Raw genomic sequence first — 17,082 nt, forward strand, 5'->3', positions numbered from 1 at the left:
TAGCTTCGAACAACCAGTTCCGTGGTTGAAATTATTGCACACGTCTTATTATCAAACCTTCAAGGCTAATATTTTCGCTCGCAATAGAGTAATTCGAATGAAATTTTCAAACTATTCATTTTATATGGTTTATTTTCGAACTATTATAGCATAAGCAAGAATGTCTTGATCTTTATCTAAATGTTACATAATGTATCTTTAGTTGTTAGATTCAGACATGAGAATTGAAACATCAGGATTCTGTTTCTATACACAGGCGTTTCTGCACTGTTGTAATAATCTCATTCGTGTCTTCAGTCGTAAAAATACACCGTATCATTACAGACTACGTACAATATGTATATATGTGTGTGGTTTATACAGAATAATCGCCCCAGATTTAATAGTTCAAATGTTCTCTTGGATTCTAAATTGGCATGTTTACAACGATCAGCTCCATCTCCATCGTAGAATTGAATCGGTACAATAGGTCTTACAATGGCTTACAATGGACAGATGGCTTCTCTAAGGTCCCATGTTTGGCCTATGGAGTAGGCAGTTCTACCATATTTCATTTCCCTGGGTCTAGCGATATAAAGGATGGACATTTTTGCGTGATCAACACGGAATTTCCATGTTTAGTTTTCTGCTAGGTTCGTTATTGGTGTTGATTGTGTGGTGTTCATTATGGTGGGGGGGGGGGGCTCCTCCAATACATATTTAATATTGGTCTTATAGTTTACAATGTTGTGTTCACTTTGTTACCTACAGTGTCGGTGTTGATATATTGATAGATGGTAATGCACATTCGTATATGGCCACAGATCACCAATGATTTCCCCATTGACTTTAATGTTAATTTTCGTCTCTGAGACCGGCTCTAATTTTTTCGCAAATTTTTGTTGGGTAGAAAGCTTTCTACCACAGATGGAGCAACATGTGACAACCTCTTGCCCAAAAGCACGTATGAGGTTCATAATGAAAAACTTGAGATGAACATGCTGGAGGTAGGAGGCAAGTAACCATGCAATTTTCCGCCCTACATTTCAACCTAACCAACCTCTTAACTCTTGTCTCAAAAACATTATCATTCTACACCAAAAAGTCAGCAAAGATCGCCATGTAAAAGAGGGAAGAGAGAGAGGGGGGGGGGGCTAAAGATAGCTTTGGTCCTTGTTTCATTTGTGACGGCCCAGGCATATTTGGTTAGCTGTGTCCTATGCAGGGGTGAAACTTCATGTATCACCAAAAGACCTTTTTATTTGCTTCCCATGTATTCTGGCAACATTCCGGTGAAAGAAAATCAAAATCGAGGAATATTTGCAAAACTGATGGCCCTTTAAGTATACATGCTACTTCATGTACAGCGGGGCATGTCAGGTCCATGGACCTTTTGTGCTAAAATTTAAACATCTTTCTTATTAAAAGCAGTATTTGCGTTCTGTGAAAAACTACATAGAAAAACACACATAATCTGGATTTTTTTTTCAAAAATATAATTATTTACTGCCATGTCATGAAAAATGTACAGAATTTAAATGTAGCATCTGTCCAAATACCAATAACTGTCCACTTTGTAGATAGCCAGACTGGCAAGGAGTGTGTTTCTAGAAACCCTGGACAATATGCAAACAGAAAAATCACAAATAAGCTGCATTGATTGTAGTTTTACAGATCTATACTGAACCATTCATCCCTACCCCCTAAACATGTCACTGACTGAATCAATCTTATCTTTGGTTGCCGAACTAATATTACCAAAGGAATCTGTCTTACAGCTATGTTTTACCATCCCTGGATAACATATGTACATATAAAATGAAATATGTGCGATAAATATGAATTATTTGCCCTTATTTCATGACAATCTGGAGGCAGACCACTATTTATTTCACCATTGACTTCAATAATATAAGGCATCTTCCTTCAATTTGGTTCCCTGACATGTTGTTTATGAACCATAACTCTGTTTTATAATTTGTTAGTGCAACCGATGTACAGTTCGGCACAGCCACTACATTTTATATCAGGAACGAAATTTAAGGAAAGTCCCTTTAAGCTAGCACCTTGATATCTGCGGTAATGGCGAGTTCAAAATATACCCTTTCTTTAAGATGCCGTATTCAGACACCATGAAAATGAGATTGAAGGAACAATATTTTATTGACAAATTTAAACTCTAATTTAACATTTCAAACTAATTACAATATTATACTATATGTGACAAAGTGATTTATACTTTTCATCAAATTGAACGATCATTTAGGCGCGTAGAACTTTATGATTTGATAATATATGATATTGACGTTTTACCTCTGTATAAACTTCTGTTAAGGCACGGACTGCCTACGATCCTATTAAACATCTAATTAATTCAATACGTCCTTTACCAGCTACACATGATATGTGTATAACACTCGGTATAACTTCAAAGAGAATGTAGTAGTGGTCAGTGTATCATACTATGACCTGACAATGACATCCAAGGAAATATACAGTGTAATTACAGACACCATAATTTGATAAATAAACAATACCATATATGATGATCACTCGTGTTCATCTTCCCTAATTGTTGAACGCTATATAAGTCAGTAAGTCAGACTTGGAATAGAGCTCCTCCCCAATTATGTCTATTTCATGTTCTTAATAAAGGTCTTACCAATTATGCTGATCTTCTGTTATAGGTAGTGTTACATATATATATATTTACTTCATTATTATTATATTATTGTATGTTTATTCTTCCATTGCGTCACGCCATTGTTATTGTATGTCTTGACAAGCTCAGGCGAAACATGTAGACAATTAAACATAGGCATTTTTAACCTTTATTTTTTTTCTTGGAAATGTTGCCACCATATGATTATTATTAATACTAAATTCACTTTTTCTAATACTAATTATACGTTGTAGTACTGTATATTTAATTTATGTTCTTGTATGCAACTAATGTAAGAAGAATTATACAGGGGAGTGCGGAACTGAACTACGCGCACGCATCCGAGTACAAAGACAACAGGGTTTACAAAATAATCATGTTCTGAAAGTCTCTAAACATTTAAATACCTGTGCTAAGAATTTAAATATTAAATTTAGTATTTTTCCTTTTTATAAAGTCAAAATTGACAATACTATCAAGAGATAGAATATGGAAACATACTTTATTGACCGGTTCTCACCAGATTTAAATGCTTAGTTTCTCCCTTCCCACCATGTTCATATTCTAATAAAATTTAAATAAAGCTTAATATACACTTTATACTTCGACATTGTAAACGGAGATTTATCGGTTTATTAGAGAATATAATTGATATAAATGCTAATGAAAGATTTAGTTTAAAACCAAATTACATAGTTGATCTATTGACAGTTAATTGGTCTCTCTTTTATGTCTTTGTTAGACTATACCAGAAAGACTATGTCAATTAATGAAAGGTTAAGTTTTATAGTCAGATTTGGTCTATGAACCTTTATTTCGTCTTATTATTCCCATATTGGCTATTGTCAAACTATACCAGGAAGACAATGTAAATTAATGGCATGTTATGTATTATATACTTTTAACCTTTTGTTGTACGTTACCTAATATTATTTATAATCCATTGTTATGGAAATCTATTATTGTAAGAATGTATATTTATGGTAAATTCAATATTTTGAATACATTAGTAATATCTGAAGACGCCTATAGAAGGCAGACAGCTAGCATATATGATTTAATGTATGACAGTATGAAATGAAATGAAATGAAATGGGGTTTAACGTCCTACTGTTCTGCTCCTATGCTGGGCTAATGAAGACGGGCATACGCCATACAGTGTGCTATGAGTAAAATTTTTCCCGGGCAGCGGCACTATCGCCTACTCTAATATCGAATTCCATCTGCCAAGGGATCTTTTACGTGCATTCCAATATATACACGGGACCTTGGTTTTTCGTCTCATCCGAAGGACTAGACAGCTGTCCTTGACAGGCCCTCCGTCCTGCATCACTGACAAGGGGGAACCACGCCAGAAAATCTGGATGAACTTTCTCGGCCAATGCAGGGATCGAACACCCGACCTCCAGGCTAGCGAGCCAGCGTCTTACCCACTTAGCCACGTGATCCCCATGACAGTATTAAGTAAAATGGAGAATTTTTTTACCAGGACAAATTATTTTATTTATTTATGCATTTATCTATCGTAAACATATATGAGAAAACCCACGAGATTGGTCAGGCGGCTCTATTGCCTGTCACGTACAACCAGGGATTCAAAACCACGCCAGTTGACCCAATGACAGGCCTTATGATACAGCACGCACATGCTAACCATTCAACCATCCCCCCTCCGCCCCCCACACACGACGGCCTCTAAGCTAGTTAATGTTATTGCATAGTTTAGGGACCCCTGTGGTTTTAGATGAATTGTTATGAATAACACACGTTAAATATGTGCATAAGCTAGAAACACCATGATATATCATAGAAAAGGTACCATTTACCAACAGTTTTTCAAACACATTTAGATACGAGTTGGATAGAAACCCACACCCCCTCCCCACATAATGTGGGAACCCTTAACGCAGCAATGATCGAGACATCTAGTCCGTCCCTGGTATCTTTTAGACCGATAGTAAAAACAGGTTCATACATAAAAATACACATTTAAAGAAACTAAATCGCTATCGTTTGGTACCTAGAAATTGACACAAATGGGTAACAATAATAGTGTAATATGAATGTATATAAACCGATTTACATTCAATCGTTTCTGTTTTACTGTAATTTCTAATCAGTTATGTTCGGCAAAAATACGCGAATAGTCCGAATTGAAAGGTAGTCTTTGGCGTCTGTTTATTTTTAGTCTACATCGGTAGTATTCTCCTGAATGGGGTGTGTTTAGCCTCGTTCATCTTTTGTCTTAAAGAATATTGGATATCAGAAGTTCTTCTTTTCACAGTAATATCAACATCAATGTTGATTTAAATTGACCCATAAGTCGTGTTTACAATGTCAAAGACTGTGGATGATATTGAGTTGAAGACTTGGCTCCTTTAAATATCATTTAAATATGACCTAAAACGAAAATGTTTGTTAAGCTTAGGAATTGGCTGAGAAGGGACAAATACAATTTGTAGAACCAGATATTTGATGTAAGTGAACCCATTTGTTTCCAGGACACCCATTTAACACAAAATCTTATTCTTTATCTAGGCAGACCTTCCATATACAATCTGATTAAAACACGGATCCTATTTCGTTTCGTTTTTTATAGTTCAAAATTTCGTTTTACTTGTCTTTACTACACTAGGATCTGGAAGAGTTGTTATCATTGACCTGTTCTGAATGGTGTGAGAGATTAGTCAATGGAACGGTATGTTACAGCGAGCTTTAGGCTAGGAACATCAATGCTGATTTGTTAATCAAATGTCTGACGTCATAAGTAAAAAGCCGCTCGTATGACTTCTGACGAGACCTGTCGGTCCATCCGGTCAGATCTTCATGTAGTGTAGGTCATCGAAAGTATAAAAAACGAAACGTATTTTAATCAGATTGTTGCGTGTAATAATCTATCTAAAATACCCATTTAAACATTATATAAATACAGTCTACCACCTGTGGCACATTCCTTTAAACTAAACATTAATTGTTTATTGGAATTTTCGATTAAACGTAAGCAATAACATACCAATTGTTTAAATGACAAATTAAGATCTACCATGTAATACAGACATTTGTAACACGTTTTAACACCGTATCTTTCTACACGGCATAACAATAAATTATTCATTGTAGAAAACGGAAACATGTTTTTTATATACCTGTAAAATAATATACAAATTATCATTTTATAAGGCGTTTTGTTATATCAGGTAATTAACGTTATAGAGTCACGCGGGAATTTGCAACATGTCGTAGGGGCGGATCCGGGTGCACCCCCACCTCCTGCTCAGCTACATAAATGTTTTTTTTTTTTTTTTTTTATAAAACAACACTTTTTATCAGAAATGTATCACGGTCGTGTGCTTTATCCTTAGGATGGACATTCAAAGCGCGAGATAATGATATAGACATAGTATGTGATATCCTAATTAATGCTTTGCATCAATGAAATTGAATCGCAATGTAATTGTATTAATTCATAATAAAAATTGCCGTCAAACGGGGTGTTGGATTTCTCTCTTTAAAAAGCTCAGTGTGTATGTATATACGCAAAAATGACAAGAGACCATGTATTACCAACAAAAAAGAAATCAAGGGGGTGGGGCAATAGGTATATTGTTTTGGGAAACTGCCGCCCCCCCCCCCCATGGTTGGATCCGCCCCTGCGTCGTTCCCCTTACAGAGCAAAGATCAGCCCGTCCCCTGGTATGATGGTATCATCATATGTAAATAGCTGTATTTTTCTTTGTTTAGGTTGAGTCTTTCTATATGTCTATGACTAGTCTGTGTCTACGGTTGTATGCCTTCTGGGAGCCACGGTGGCTAAGTGGGTAAGACGCTGGCTCGCGATCCCTACATTGGCCGAGAAAGTTCATCGGGATTTTCCGACGTGGTTTCCCCTTGTCAGTGGTGCAGAACGGAGGGCCTGATAAGGACAGCTGTCTAGTCCTTCGGATTAGACGAAAAACCGAGGTCCCGTGTATACATCGGAATGCACGTAAAAAATCTCTTGGCAGTTGGAATTCGATATAAGAGCAGGCGATAGTGCCGCTGCCCGGGCAAACTTTCCCTCATAGCACAATGTATGGCGTATGCCCATCTTCATTAGCCCAGTATATAATAGCAGAACAGTTGGACGTTAAACCTCATTTCATTTATTTGTTAATTCAGTGAAATGACTTTTTATTTCGATCTCAAGGTTCGATAATATGACCGAAGCTGTGCAAATAATATTAATATCGAATTTTTCAGTTAGCATTTTGACTAGGAAATGTCCAGGCGCTTTTGGATATAATAACACAGTAGGAACGAAACCAATTGTTAAACGGGAACTGATTGAATGTTGATACTTTCCTATTTCATGGATAATTAGAGCTATATTTACTGGCATCATGAAGATCTACCGTAAACCTAAGCCCCGTCTTCCATGTACGCGTTTCTGCACAGTCTAATGCAAATGTATATACAGGTCAGAATTGTATGGAATACAATTACTGTAATCCATAGAATTGTGACCTGTAATCCATAGAATTGTGACCTGTAATCCATAGAATTGTGACCTGTAATCCATAGAATTGTGACCTGTATACTCCAGTTCAATTACTAAATGTCATTGAAACAAATTAATGCAAATGTGACGGGATTTAAACACAAAAGTGTTTGAAAAAGTAATTTTTGTAATATCACTATTGTAGAAGCAGGCGTTAAACACCAATTAGCAAGCGGCGTTTGTAATTTAGCTATTGCATAATGCATGTTTATCTAGTTTTTAACTATTATAGTGAGAACTGTCAGCTCTATATCTAATCTCCCATAATGTATCTTTGATTAAATATTTTCAGTTGTAATATCATTTATATCCTCCAGCTACACATTAATTACAGTACCATAGAAATGAAAAAGAAATGAAATGTAGTTTAACTGGGCTAAAGGACACATGGCATACGCCATACATTAGGCACTACGGCCTACTTTTGTATCGAATTCCAACTTTTACGTGCACGCCAATGAGTACACGGGACCTCGGTTTTCGTCCCATTCGAACGACTAAACAGCTGTCATTGTCAAACTCCCCGTCCTGCATAACTGACAAGGGGGAGTCACGCCGGAAAATCTGGATGAACTTTCTATGCAATGCAGGGATCGAACAACCGACCTCCAGGCTTACGAAACCGGCGTCTTAACCACCCACTTAGCCACCGTGCCCCTCAAGAACCATAGAACGTGATATCATCTGAAATTATACGTGTTACTTCCATCATAATACTCCCAAAGCTCAAGTAAAAATTGTCAACTTAAACATTTTATCAAATATCCGTGAAACTCCAAGTACGTGAGTATCAAGTTAGGAAGTTGAAAAACATGGGGTTACTAGGGTAGTTTTCCATTGTGAACAAACATCCGGGATCTGTAGGGATTAACCTATGTAAGTATGGTAGTACATGTATATATAGTGACCTAGTATTAACCAATCGACAGCGGTGTAACTGTTAGTTTGTTCAGGTGGCTATATATACATCCGTGTTCTATTCGTCTGAGATAGACTAAATTACATCAAATATGATTTAAGCACACTGTATGGCGTATGCCGGTCTTCATTAGCCCAGTTTAGGAGCAGAACAGTAGGACGTTAAACCCCATTTCATTTAGAGAGCACATCAAATGACAAAACTAAATTGTATGTATATATAGCCAGTGGTTGCTATATACACTTTACGGGAAGTTCGCACCAATCTGATTATAATTAATTGAGCCATCTTCACTCAAAATTGTAAATATAGACCCTCAAACTATACAATTGATCAAGATAAATCGATTCATTATTTACAAAGACATGATGAATTCAACATTTGTCAACAATTTGTTTAATTTAATACTTTAATTTAATTAATTTAATACTTTAATTTAATTAATTTAATACTTTAATTTAATTTAATACTTTAATTTAATTTAATACTTTAATTTAATCAAATTATTTAATTTAATTTAATTTAATAATTTATATTTATTTTTATTTTATTCATTATAACAATCGGCATCATTTTGTGGCTGATTGGTATCATGTCGTGATGTCGTGGTGTCGTCCTTCAAAAGGCGACAACCTGACAACACGACATCACGACATTTTAGCCCGACATCACGACATTTTAATCCGACAATACGGCATTTTTACGCGATATTGCGTGATGTCGGGTGGTCGTGGTGTCGGTTTATCGGCCGTATTCCTCTTCATAATATGATTATGTTCCCCGGGATATTGCAGCGCGATTTCACCATGTCGGTAGTGCAGGACAAAGGGCCTGGCAAGGAATAGTGTCTAGTATTGTAGATAGGACAAAAAAACCAACCTCATGTGTACCCAATGGGGTGTACATAAAAGAATCCTTCAGAGTTAAAATTTGATGAAGAAATGCCACGGTCCATTGGAAATTTCAGTCATATCACTTTGCATAGCGTATGCCTATCTTCAATAGTCCGATTGGTTCGGAAAAGGAGAGAGAGAGAGAGAGAGAGAGAGAGAGAGAGATGGGGTTTAACGTCTACTCGACACAAACTAGGTCATTTCGGGACTAACATATGGTTATTTTTATTTCAATAATTCGCTTGCGCGTAGGGGTCATTAGCAGTGGGAGGAAACCCACGAGGTTGGACAGGCGACCCTACTCCTTGTCACGTACAACCGGGGATTCGAAACCACGCCAGTTGACTCAATGACAGACTTTATGATACAGCGCGCGCACGCTAACCATTCAGCCATCCACCCCCCGGTTCGGAAAAGTAGGAAAATGAAATGAGGTTTAACGTCCAACTGTTCTGCTATGGGAGCCACAGCGGCTAAGTGACTGAGGCGCTGGCTCGCTAGGGTTTGCCCCTGGTGTTGGCCAATAGCGGTTTCCCTTACAAGAACAGCTGTCTAGTCGTTCGGATGGAACAAAAACGTGAGTCCCGTGTATACATTGGGGTGCACGTAAAATATCTCTGTAATTGTAATTGAGTCAGGTGGCGTGGTTTAGACGCCCTGCTTGTATGTGGCACTAAGTAGGGTCGCATGTCCATCTAACACCCCAACAGATCAAAGGAGCAACGGCTCGTTAAGAGATATTATTATATTAAAGACCCAAACGGCAAAAGAAAGGATTCATTAAATGGTTTCAAACGATATGTATCTACCATAAAAGACAGCGACCAGTCACTTTATTTGATACAGTATATTGGAGATCAGAACCTAGTTGAAAATACTCCGCATGGAAATGACAGAATTGTTCGAAAGTTTTCATACCCACAAAGAAGTCAGTTGTGACATCTATTGACAGATTTACAAAACCCTGCATGAAACGTCTTACACATCATTTGCCAATTCGATAGTATCATGTCTAAGAAATTCCAAACAAGTAGACAATTTTGTACTCAGACATCGAAAAGATGAAAAAAAACTTTGCAGTGATGAACTCTTCTCCTTGTATGAATTAGCACTCCATATTGGAGCCATAAAGCGAATAATCCTGTATCTCCATCTACTGATGTATATTGGAACAGACAGTTGTATAGGATTAGCCAAAAAACTTATCAATGAGAGTTCGAAAGATCCAAAATTATCCCAAATATTGTCGTATGATACAACACTCAATCTGGGCGACTTCTATATTTCTCCTGTAGAAATTAGAAATACTCTTTTAGAAGGAAACCCGATATTTCCTGTCATGTATCTTCTGCATGAACGAAAATTTTAAAAAGTTCACACTGACTTCCTGAAAAAAAAACTTTCAATATGATTCAAGGAAAAAAGGACTTCCCAAATCTTCCTATAATTACAGATAGAGAGAGGGGTATATGCAATGCCCTCAAACTCTTTCCTGGACTTCATTCAATTATATGTAGAAATCACTTATTAAAAGACATCGAATACTGGGTTCAGAAACAAGATGGGAAGACCGACGATGTGAAGGTTCTAAAAGATGATATCGAGCAACTCCTGGATTCTGACACGAAAGATGAGTTTGTTGACAAGTTTGATTTAACTTCAAAATTCTCAGCCTTTGTTGAAAATAAGATTCCATGTAACAACTTGAGTGAGTCTTTAAATCGTGTTATGAAAGCTCAGACAAATTGGACTGAATCACCAGTTGACACTATGGTATTACTGTGGCAAAGCTAGTTTCTTTTTATTAGTATTTATAGTCTGTAGACGCCTAAATAGTCGAGACTTTAACAGCTATATTTAGATATAGGTCACTGAAGTTATATAGAGTGAGGGACTGGATATTATTTGAAAACTGTATAAATAGTATGTTGACAGACTCTTTCTAAGTTTTATAATAATATTGCTATCTGCCATATATTATGTTTAATTTTATAATTTAATAGAAACCCATGTCTTGTTATTTCGCATACTATTAGGGAGTTTATACCCCTATTAAATAATCTATTTTGTTGGAAATGTACCATAATACATTGTCTAATATTATTGAGTATTATTATCTCCCTTTACTTAAATAACTGAATTTGAATATATAGCATTCAATTATAATTTATATGCATATCCTATAACTTATTAAACGTAACAAAATAATACTTTTGTATGTCAACTTAATCATAAATCACATTATGTCCATCTGTTAAATAATGTTGCATTATATTGTTGACAATGTATACTTTGGTTACATAAGGAGTATAGTTTATAATTTTGCATGATCTGGGGATGAATTCTCAGGAACGGGGGCCATCCTGTCGAGAAGGCCAGGCGAATGTGTTACCCAGCATTAGTTCCCTAGGTCAGTTTTTTCCACTGGGATATCCGTTTCCAAGGTCGAAGCGAAGCTCAAGTAATTCCACCTATAGTTCTTGAGAAGTGTTCTTTGAGCTCACAGCCTTCAGATGATTGCATCTAATCAACAGACTTTAAACGCCTTGCAGTTTAAACACGGATACAGCCTTTATATGCACCTAATGAACAGACACAGACTTTAAACGCCTGTGTTTAATGGAAAGATACAGCTTTTAACTGCTTGCAGTTAATACACAGTATAGCTTTAAGCTATTACACAGAAACAGAACAGATCACAGAACGGCTTGAACTGGGACATTTCGCCTCTTTATAAATAGTATAAAAGAGTTTTCCCAGTCCAATAAAACTTACCTGTATATATGTTATAATACATAGTAAAACTTTATAGTTTTATACAGTTTTGTTTCGTTTGTTCGAAGAGAGAGAGAGCCGAACATAGCACAACTACTTTTTAGCTAGTCCGGGGATCACGTGGCTAAGTGGGTAATACGCTAGCTTGCTAGCCTGGAGGTCGGGTGTTCGATCCCTGCATTGGCCGAGAAAGTTCATCCAGATTTACCGGCGTGGTTCTCCCTTGTCAGTGATGCAGGACGGAGGGGCTGACAAGGAAAGCTGTCTAGTCGTTCGGATGGGACGAAAAACCGAGGTCCCGTGTACACATTGGCGTGCACGTAAAAGATCCCTTGGCAGTTGGAATTCGATATAAGAGTAGGCCATAGTGCCGCTGTCCGGGCAAAATTTCCCTCATAGCACACTGTATGGCGTATGCCCGTCTTCATTAGCCCAGGTTAGGAGCAGAACAGTAGGACGTTAAACTCCATTTCATTTCATTTTTTAGCTAGTCCACCCTCTCCTCTGAAGAGGCTCTACTTAACCGGCTTGTGATCGGCCAATAGATCACTGGTGACAGAGACATTACCGGGATGTGGGTCCTGAGCAACAATTGCAGCAGAATTCCCCACACTACCCAACCGCTACACCATTTCGTGGCCAAAGACGGAAGAAAAAAACGCCACATTACCTTATACTATCTGCAGAATCATTACATGTACGAGTTTTCAAGAGCCAAAAGTGGTCTTGGAAATTATAAGATGAAAGAAGCATATGCTACTATAACAGATATCAACTATGACGATTTACCACAATTTGAGTCAGTCGATCAGATAGTATCTACAATAAAAGACAAAGATAAAGTTAGTGAAATAGTAGAAAAGCTTGATACATACAGATTATCTATGGCACGAGTTTGCTGTAACAAGGGTTTTGTGGGTTTGAGCTCACAAACAGGATCATTTTCATTGATAAATAGCTGTAGTAAAGGAGTACATAGTGTAACGCTGAATCCAAAGCCAAGTACATGTTCATGTCCGCGTACTGGACTTTGCTACCATATATTAGCTGTTCAGATGGCCATAGGTGACAAGGGTGAACCGGATAAAAGAAAATAGTCTAACCGCCCAGGAGAGAGAAGAAATCGGGACGTAAAAAGCCAAGGCAACATGATTATGATTACATTGTCGAACCTGCCCCTGACTCTATAATGAAGGATGTTGATGGTGGTCTCGAAACTGCTGATTTTTTTTCCTACGTTCACATCAACCCCATCTACCAAGGCATCTAAAACATCCCCAGTTATTACATATACCCATCCATTGGAAGAGCATTGTACAGATACTCTACATATCAGCATTGCACTAAAATCAATGCAAAAACACACTGGCTTTGCAGTGATGCCATAGATGAATCCATTCAAGGATTAGTGATCACATTCCGTGAAACTGATTGATGTCTACTTTTATATATATGTAAAATGATCTAACTCTCAGTTAAACATATAAGTAAAATTCATGTATTAGATAAAAAGAAAACACTAAAAATTAAATTTTATGACTAGTACTTTCATCGTTATCAAACGGTTGCCATAGGGACATATGACATTGCGTATTCTTGCAACAAACGATCGGAAGCTTTGAACAAAGATATTTTATTAACCCCCTTAAATTTAGACCCTAAAGGCCCTAGTCAGCACTGGTGTTTATCCATTGTTAACATTACCACTAAATAAATATTTATGTTGGACTCAATGGCTAGTAGTAGTTACGACTATCATTTAGATTTCTTCGTTCATATATTATGAATTGTAGCACTGCTCATCAAATTGCTTGAGTTCATTTCACAAATCAGGTTGGACATGTACTTTTTCTGAAGATACAACTCAACAGCCCAATGGTTATGATTGTATCATTTATGTCATTTTGAATGCATATGTAGTTATCTCTGGTAATACATACGACAGTATCAACTCTAAGAACGTTAGAAACTGGTTACAGACAACAACCATAACTGCTTTAACGAACAGGACTTTGTTGAAAAAACAAAAAGAGTTTCATTTGGCAAAGGAACTGTTAAGTCAAGTGCCACATTTCTCTCAAAAGCAACTTGTTTTACAGGAGAGGCCATCAATGAACTGTTTAGCGGAAATGATTGACAAGTTAAATTTAAGTAAAGACTGGCCTGAGTGGGCTGCACAGGATTGTGTTGGTGAAGATTCCGCGAGAAATTTACAAGTCATTCCATAAAACTATAAACTATACTATGGTATCATATGTTCCACAGAATTAAACAAAGCTATGGAATCTTACTTCATACAAGTTTTATAAAAATAAATAATATCTAGATTCGGTTTATCGTTCCTGTTAGTTATTACTAGATTGGTTGTACGTGACAAGGAGTAGGGTCGCCTGTCCAACCTCATGGGTTTTCTCCAGGTCCTCCGGTTTCCTCCCACTGCTAAAGACCCCTACGCGCGGGCCAATTATTGAATAAGTCGATAGGTATAAAACTTATTACTGTAGTTGAATTAAATTGGCCTAAAGGGAGGAGTTATTGCTTAGAAATTCCTTGTCATTCGTCATTCGTCATTCGCTTGTCATTCGTCATGCACATTAGGGGAGGCCCTATTGTCAGGTTAAAAATGTCGTGAGGTCGCATTGTCATGTTGTTGTGGTGTCGGGTTAAAATGTCGTGATGTCGGAACATAACGCGACAACCCGACATCAGGACATGATACCAATCAGCCACCATAGCATTATCTGCAGACGATATAAAAACTTCGCTATATGTTTAGCTAAATTGTACTTCTTTTAATCCCAATAATATTAACTTCGAACGAATTCATTCACTTCTCAACTGAATAAGAAACATTTAACACTTTGCGGACTCCACTAATTTCCAGTGGGACATGTGTAGACTGGATAACCTGCTCTTAATTACATCGGACTGGTTCCTACGTCACTGCGCTATTTAGACTGGACAACCTGCTCTAAATGACGTCAGACTGGTTCCTACGTCACTGCGCTATTCTGACTTCAATCATAAAACTAGTATGCGCACATTACCAATGTAAACAAAAACATGATCAGACGCTGAAGTATGTAATAAAGATGTCAACACCAATTAAATGTAGTGGTAGTTTATGTTTAGCTTGTGGATTTCTCAAAAATGGAATTTAACGGAACAAAATCTCGATAAAGATAGGAAATGGAGAAACATCCACTTACGAACAAATAACTGTTTGTAACACATCTAACCCTTAGAGATAATTCATGCCATGAACAGATCTCAAGCTGCGTTCACACTGCATGCGCATTCAATGCGAATTCCGGAGACTCCGGTTTAAAAGCGGTGCGTCACGTTACAGTTTATTTTGATTGAATTCAGAATGAAAAGCGCCACACTGAATGCGCAGTGAAGGTCATTCATATCCAAGATGGATGCGCCAGACATTCGTATTGGTGATCTTATGTTGCTTATGTTTAATTTCCTGAGTCAAGCAAGGCTACATCAGCGACGCCGGGTCTTAGATCGTCTCGACACCTTGCCATGCAGCGCCGGGGCACGATTTCGTTGGCACCAAAATCAAATGCGAACGGGGATGATCACTCTTTTGGTAGCGTTTGCGATACATCAACTCTTGACTTTGTGCTAGCGAATATACATTTCATAATTAAAATGTTATAAAATGGGGTTAAACTTCCTACTGTTCTGGTCCGACTGGGCTTATAAAGACGGGCATTTTCCCAGGACAGCGACGCTACGGCCCATGCTTTTATCGAATATTCCAACTATCAAGGGATTTTTTTTACGTCCACGTCAATGTGTAAACGTCCCATCCAGACGACTAGAAAGCTGTCCTTGTCAGACCCTTCGTCCTGCAACGGTCAACACCGACCCCCAGACTAGCGAGCCAGCTTCTTACTCACTGAACCATCGTGGCTCCCAGTTCATAACTAAACATACATAATGTAAAGCAATACATTTTGTTGTCATTTTTATCCAGCATATAGCAATAGATGCTAGGGACTAGACTCGAGACAACTAAAGCTTACCTGCCCTGCCCCCAAGGTCTAGACCGTGAATGGTCAGCTGTGATCTGAACACACCTATCTTCGAATTTGAAATGTGGTCATATATTCTCGTCGCTCCCGCCCGACGCGCTAGAGGCTAATGTTAATATCTGATTGACTTTAAATTTATGCACAGTGTTAAAGCTCATGGATGAAGAAGCAAATTGAATTTGAACGATTTACGATAATTACTGCCAGAGTTATAGCCCATCATATTTATGCAGTGTTTAAGGTCATGGATGAAGAAGCCAATTGATTTTGAACGATTTACGATAATTATTACTGCCCGAGTTATGGCCCATGATATTAACTGTTAGTATAGGGTAGAACTCGTAATCAGAATTTAGTGTGTTGACAAAAGGAAAAGTATGCCACAACCCTTGTTGATTGTTCGGAGGACTTAGCTGCTGAGGGCGTATGCTTCGTTGCCTAACAATCTATTGTTAGCTAGTTATGTTACCGCAGCATTTGTTTCAGTGACGAAGGGTTGCGGCTATGTAGACTACACCCCAGCATGCCCTGAAAGTTATCGTTTCCGGTAAGACTGTAGATCTGAATCAAGCGTGCCACACTCAAATCTTGACTGCGAATAACCCGATTCGGAATAATTGTTCCGGGTTAAATTCGGAAAAATATACGGATTCGTTTATTCAGATTCAGTTTTTGTCGAATTGAGTGTGACGCTAAAGTCCGGAATAAGGCTTTATTCTGAATTCAATTCAATTCAGATTAAACCTCTAGTGTGAACGTAGCTTTATATGCCATTTTATATGCGTATTGTCCCCAAGGTGGAATCTGTGTTCTTGTTTTTACACTAATAGTGGAATCTGTTACACCTGGTTATACACCTGTTAATGACAACTGTATAATATCCAACCACTTTCTATATACATGCTGATCAATAATTTAGATGAGTATCAGTTTACTTAACTTAAGGGGCCCATACATGTTCAATAATTCCGTCAATATTATTGACTATTGGACGTGTGTGGGCTATATTGATGTAAAATATTGTCAATAACCATCATTGCGTCAATATATTGACGGATCAAAACCATTTTGATTTTTATTGATGGTTCATCAATATATTGACGAACGGTCAATTTATTGAATGACAATATTGATCGTGTGTGGAGAATCTGTGAATAATTGCGTCAATATTTTCATTCCATCGTCAACCTTGGAAGAGTAAACATAGCATCCATTTTGAAAAATGACCAAAAAATGATGAAATTATTGATGGAAATATTGAATCGTGTGTG

General features: G+C 37.4%; 1 protein-coding gene across 1 annotated transcript in view; it reads right to left on the bottom strand.

Moving 5' to 3' along the window:
* LOC126818535 (prostaglandin E2 receptor EP4 subtype) overlaps positions 1-17,082 on the bottom strand; it is a 211,376-nt gene that overhangs the window by 45,257 nt on the left and 149,037 nt on the right. The gene's annotated exons all lie outside the window — the stretch shown is intronic.

This window comes from Patella vulgata, chromosome 4 (genome assembly GCF_932274485.2).
Source record: "Patella vulgata chromosome 4, xgPatVulg1.2, whole genome shotgun sequence".
NCBI classification, from domain to species: domain Eukaryota; kingdom Metazoa; phylum Mollusca; class Gastropoda; family Patellidae; genus Patella; species Patella vulgata.